The following is a 6,000-nucleotide window of genomic DNA, read 5'->3' as shown; positions in this document are numbered from 1 at the left end:
TGGTTACTCAGGGTAACTGGGTCTATGTGCACAAAGGCACTCGGAATTAAGGTAAGTTAACACAGTTAAACCATTTACTCATCAAAATCATACAGTGTAAATTAAGAACAGATATATAGGTCTTCTCATTGTGCTATGAATGCCTCAAGGGGTATGTCAGTTCTAAGGATTATGTCTAACTCCATTCCATCTGATGAAAGCACAGTACTTTATACCAGGAGCACCAACCAGTTCATTGGAGCAACAGACCAGAAAGGTAGAACTTTCCTTTTAGCCCATTATTTTGAATAATGGTTATTTCTTAAGTCTGCTTAACCAAGGGGGTAGGACAGACACAGCAGACTTACATCAAGAGCTGTAAAGTTTTTTTTGTCAATTTTTTTTTCACTGTGGAACTGATTCCTCTTTTTCGTTTTTTTTTTTGGGTTTTGTTTTGTTTTTTTTTTTTTTTTTTGGCTTTGTTTTGAAATCTTCCAGTCTGAAGTGACAGTGATTTATGTAATATTGGAAATGTACTTCTGCATTTCAGAAGAGGTAGTGAACTGATTTGTGTTTCAAGGTTTCAGAGGTTACTCATTTCATTACTGAAATAATGAATTATTTCATTATTGAAAAGATAAGAGTAACAGAAATATGCAATGTCTTTTTAATGTATTTTGCTGTTATTCCTAGTTCTAGGTTGCTGTACTGTTTTTTTTTTTTTTTTAAGTTTGAGAAGTTTTGTGAGTATTTAATTTATGCTGGTATGACTGAGTAAAGTTGCTGTTTATTTTGGAGATTTTTATCCCTCATCCAATGGTTTTATTTAAATTTATGGTGCTAAAGCTCTTCTCTAGTCACTTTAATGCAATTCCTGTTTTGACAGTACGCCAGACATTACTTGTCTTGAAAATCAACTGACATGTTCCTCATGATGTGATGGGGAAAGCAGAGTGTGGTTTTCTCTTTAACCCTCTTTTTGCTGCCAGCAGAACTGATACAGCATGAACCTGTGTGCAAGCTTGATGAGATACAAGAAAAAGGGGTTTAATCCATATTTAACCCTCTGAGGGAGACACAGTCTCAGTCCTCCAGGAGTTTTTTCACGCTGGTACCAACAATAGGGGTGGTTTTTGCCAGTGTTTCTCCCACAGCAGGCAGTCCTCAATGGCATGGACAGGCTGTTTCCATGTTTGGCCATGAAGTAACGCAGAGTGAAAGGGAATCTGCCCCTTTCACAGCTTCCAGACTCAGTGCCATTCCCTCTTTCATAATCTTTTGCAGATTTGTGCAAGGGGAAAGTTATTTCCATGTAAGTTTGGAGAGAAAATAGTGTGTTCAGATGGCCTTTGGAGAAAGCAGGGAAGCAACACTGCAGCCAGTGATGCAAGAGGCAAAGCACCTAATGAAGTGCAGAACAGTTCTTCAACAGAATGAGCTAAAAAACATTTAACAGTGGCTTTCCATGGATTTGTGGTTGTTTTTATACAGAGAAGTGAACAGTACACCTTGACTTAGATGGGAACCACAAGGATCATTAGTCCAACCTCTGGTCTTGCACATTCACCCCAACAATCCCACCCTGTGCATCCCTGGAGCAGTGTCCAAACTCTCCTGGAGCTCTGGCAGCCTCGGGGCTGTGCCCATTCCCTGGGGAGCCTGGGCAGTGCCAGCACCCTCTGGGGGAAGAACCTTTCCTGAAATCCAACCCAAACCTCCCTGGCACAGCTCCAGCTGTTTCCTGGCACCTGTCAGTGGTCATCAGAGGGAAGAGATCAGTGCCTGACCCTTCAGCTCCCCTCATGAGGAAACTGCAGACCAGGGTGAGGATTCCCCCAGTCACATTGTTAGGTGTCTTGAAATGCTGGCTGATCTTTTTCTATCACAACTCTGCTTAAAAATCTTCAATTTTTTCCGGTTTAACACATCATTTTGACATGTTGGTAATAATGAATTTAACACAAAACCCATCTGCTCTACCTCCAAGACCTGTCTTCCTGGCATTGCATTTTGTACTTGTCTCTACCTGCACACGTGGATACCTGCTAGTGTTGGGTCATCCAGAAATCCCATGTATCTTTGAAGTAACCTGAAATTGATATTGTATTTCCTTTGGTCACAGGCTTTGGGAAGTTAGTATGTATTCTCTGTAGCATAGCACAGACAGTTACTGCTTCATCATGTTTGTTTAAGTCCGAGGTTATTTCATATAATCACAGAATGGTTTGGGTTCATAGGCACTTTGCAGATCATCTTGTTCCACAGGCAGGGACACCTTCCACTAGACCAAGTTACTCAATCTCCTTTGTTCTTTTTAGCAGACAGATGACAGATAGCATGGAGCTGTTGCTGTCTCTGCACATGAGCATTTTTTGAGTGTTCTGAACTCCTCATACACATTCAGAGACCTTAAGGGAGATGCTCACTTCTTGCACTGCAGCCTCAAATCCGATTGGGATTGACAGCCATTTGTACCTAACTGCTAATGTCCAAAATGTGCTGAGCTGTGTGGTTTAAAAAATATGTGGATCTGGAGTGAGTGCAGAGGAGGCAGGAGATGCTGCAGGGCTGGAGCCCCTCTGCTCTGGAGCCAGGCTGGCAGAGCTGGGGGTGCTCAGCTGCACAGAGAAGGCTCCAGGGAGAGCTCACTGAGACCTTACAGTGCCAAAGGGAATCTTATTAAAAAAAGAGAGAGCAACTCTTTACACAGCAGATAGCAAAAAGACAAGGGGAAATGGTTTTAAGCTACAAAAAGGAAATATTTGGATTAGATTTTAGGAAAAAATCCCTTTGAGGGTGGTGAAGCCCTGGCACAGGGTGCCCAGAGCAGCTGTGGCTGTTCCTGGATCTCTGGCAGTGTCCAAGGCCAGGCTGGATGGGAATTGGAACAACCTGGGACAGTGGAAGGTGTCCCTGCCCATGGCAGGGGAGTGGAATGAGATGAACTTCCAACCTTCCAACCCAAACCACTCTAGGATTCCGTGATTAATTAATAGGACATTGCAATATCCAGCTCTGGTGTCAGGGATTGAGTTTTGAGATTTGTTTTACTAAATCAATTAACAGAATTGTAAAATAGTTTGTATTTGGATTAAACCTTTAAAGGTCATACAGTCTAAGTCCCTTGCCAAAGGCAGGGATATCTTCAATGAGATCAGGTGTCTGAAAGCCCTGTGGAACCTGATCTTGAATGTTTCCAGGGATGCAGCATCCACCAGCTCTCTGGCCAACCTGTGCCAGTGTTTCATCACCCTCATAAAAAAAAAACCACCTTCTTTCTAACTACCAGTCTAAATCAGTGCTCTCCCTGCAGGTGCAGGTGGTATGGCTGGGAGCTCATTTCTAGAGCAGATGCATATCCTGCCTGCCTGCCTTCTCCACAGCCACTCTGTTTCTGGTGTAACTTCTGTGCTCTGGGATTTGCAGCCCTTTCATTTGCCTTCTTCCTCTTGCTGCTTGCAATTTATTTTCCTAGAGAGAAGCTTGTGCAAATGTTGGCTTTGGGGTGTGTATGTGTGTGTGTGTGTGTGTGTGTGTGTTATGGTCCCCCAGTGTAAGCTGGCCAACCTTTTGACTGATTTTAACCACACCTGAAAGAGAAGCAGAGCTTCTGGAAATACAAAGTCTGTCGAGCTTCATGGCAAACAGCATCTGCATTAGAGAAGACACATGTTGCTAAGTGCTCTGCTGGGGAGAAAGGCAAGGAGAGCTCAGCCCTTATCAGCACTGCTTGGCTTTTTTGGCAGCAGATAAGGGACAGGCAGCTGGCCAGCCTGAGCACACACATCCCTGAACCAGGCACAGCATGTGCTGCTCCAGACAAAAGGCCAGCACAAGTAGTTTGGGGACATAGAAGGGAGATTTGGATGTATCAAGAATCAGCCTTGGAGATAGGAGGAGAGGGAGCCATGAATCTGTTGCAGAGGAGAGGTGAAGGGAATGTCTGACGCAAATCCATATGAAAACTGAGCTTACTTAACTTACTCTTCATAGAAAAAAAAAATCTGAATGCCCTGAAACCTCCACAAAGCAAGTACAGTGCTGGCTGAATAGTCTGTATTTGTTTCCAGGCACAACATGACTGGAACACCTTATCTTTCAAAAACATGATGGCAATCTCTCAGATGCTCTGCTTTGCCTGCAGAGGGGATCTTCTCCATTTCACTTCACTGTTAATTTCATGACCAGCTTGAATCTCTTTGGAACTGGGTGAAAATGCTAGCAAAAAATTAAGCCACATGTCTGCTTCAAGCTAGGAAAATCCAGGGATAAAAGAGACAAGAAGGGGATTTCTGTGAGTCCACATTCTGTAGAAGGTATTGTGAGGTGTCTCACCTGGCTCCTGGGAATACCAGTCCTGTTGAGGTGGGACCTGTGCCCAAGACACTGAATCATAACACCTACATCACTGAGTGCAGAAACCCTTTCAGACTAGAAGATGAGTGTGACTCTGCAGAGACAACTGCTATGTTAGGGAGATGTGACCTCAGGTGTAAAGGAAATGTAGATATATGATATGTACTAAAGTATCAAAAAGGCAAAAACAAAAAATCAAAGGATCTCCAACAGACTTACAAAATCAGGAACTGATATTCTCACCCCCAAAAACCCCATTAAACACTCACTTTGTGGCTTCCCACTTATAGAGTCATAGAATGTCAAGGGGTTGGAAGTGACCTCAGAGTTCACTTAGTCCTGACCCACCCACTGCCATGTGCAGGGACACCTTCCACTAGACCAGGTTGCCCCAAGCCCCTTCCAACCTGGCTTTGAACATTTCCAGGGTTGGTGCATCCACAACCTCCTCTGGCAACACATCCCAGTGTCTCACCACCCTCACAGCAAAGAATTTCTTTCTAATATCTAACCTAAAGATCCCCTCTTTCAATTTCTATCCATTGTCCTGCTACTGCAGCTCCTGGCAGAGAGTCCCCATCTTGCTTCAGCCTTTTGGGATACTGGAAGCTGCTGTGAGGTCTCCATGCAAACTTTTCTTTTCCAGGCTGGACAATCCTGGGGAACCTGCTGGGCATCACTGCAAGGGTCACTGCAGACAGAACAGCCAAGGGTTTCAGACTGATGGGTCCCCAAAGTGGTTACCTTTCAACATTACCTCAACAGAAGTGATTAAAGCTTTGCAGAGACTATTGAAGGCAGTAGCTAAAAAGCCCCACAACACACAGGGGGAAACCACTGTGTTAAGAGTTACTGAGTCTGGGGTGCAGGCAGGGAAGGTCTGGGACCTCGGGACCCCCGGCCTGAGCTGCTGTGTGGGACATGGAGCTTTGGGCAGTCTGAATTTATTTAGAATCGCAAAATCGTTTGGGCTGGAAAAGCCCTCCAAGACCAGTGAGTCCAACTGTGACACCAGCACGGCCCAGGCCACCGCTGTCCCCAAATGCCACACTCACAGGGCTTTTAAACCCCTCCAGGGATGGGGATGGGCAGCTGTGCCAGGGCAGGACAACACTTGCAGCGAAGAAATTGTCCCTAATATCCAACCCAAACCTCCCCTGGTCCAGCCCGAGGCTGTTCCCTCTCCTGTCCCTGTTCCCTGGGATAAGATCCCAAATCCCCCCGGCTGTCCCCTCCTGTCAGGAGCTGTGCAGAGCCACAAGGTCCCCCCTGAGCCTCCTTTTCTCCAGGCTGAGCCCCTTCCCAGCTCCCTCAGCCTCTCCTGGGGCTCCAGCCCCTTCCCCAGCTCCGTTCCTGCCCTGGACACGCTCCAGCCCCTCGGGGTCTCTCTTGTCCTGAGGGTTCCAGAGCTGCCCCCAGCACTGGAGGTGTCCCAGCAGTGCCAGCACAGGAGGCAGTCGCTCTCCTGGTCGTGGTGTCACATTGTTGCCGGTAGAGGCCAGGTGCCACTGCTCACCCGTGCATTCCCCAGCTGGAGACCAGCGGCAATTCCCGCCGGGAATCCACGCACTTTTTCTCGGCTCGCACCGCGACTGCCGCGGAAGGATACGGAGCCGGAGCGTCGCACTGCGGCTGCGCGGCTGCAGCTCACTCAAACCTCCGGTG

Source organism: Erithacus rubecula (genome assembly GCF_903797595.1).
Source record: "Erithacus rubecula genome assembly, chromosome: Z".
Lineage (NCBI taxonomy): Eukaryota > Metazoa > Chordata > Aves > Passeriformes > Muscicapidae > Erithacus > Erithacus rubecula.
Note: the sequence above shows the minus strand (reverse complement) of the source record.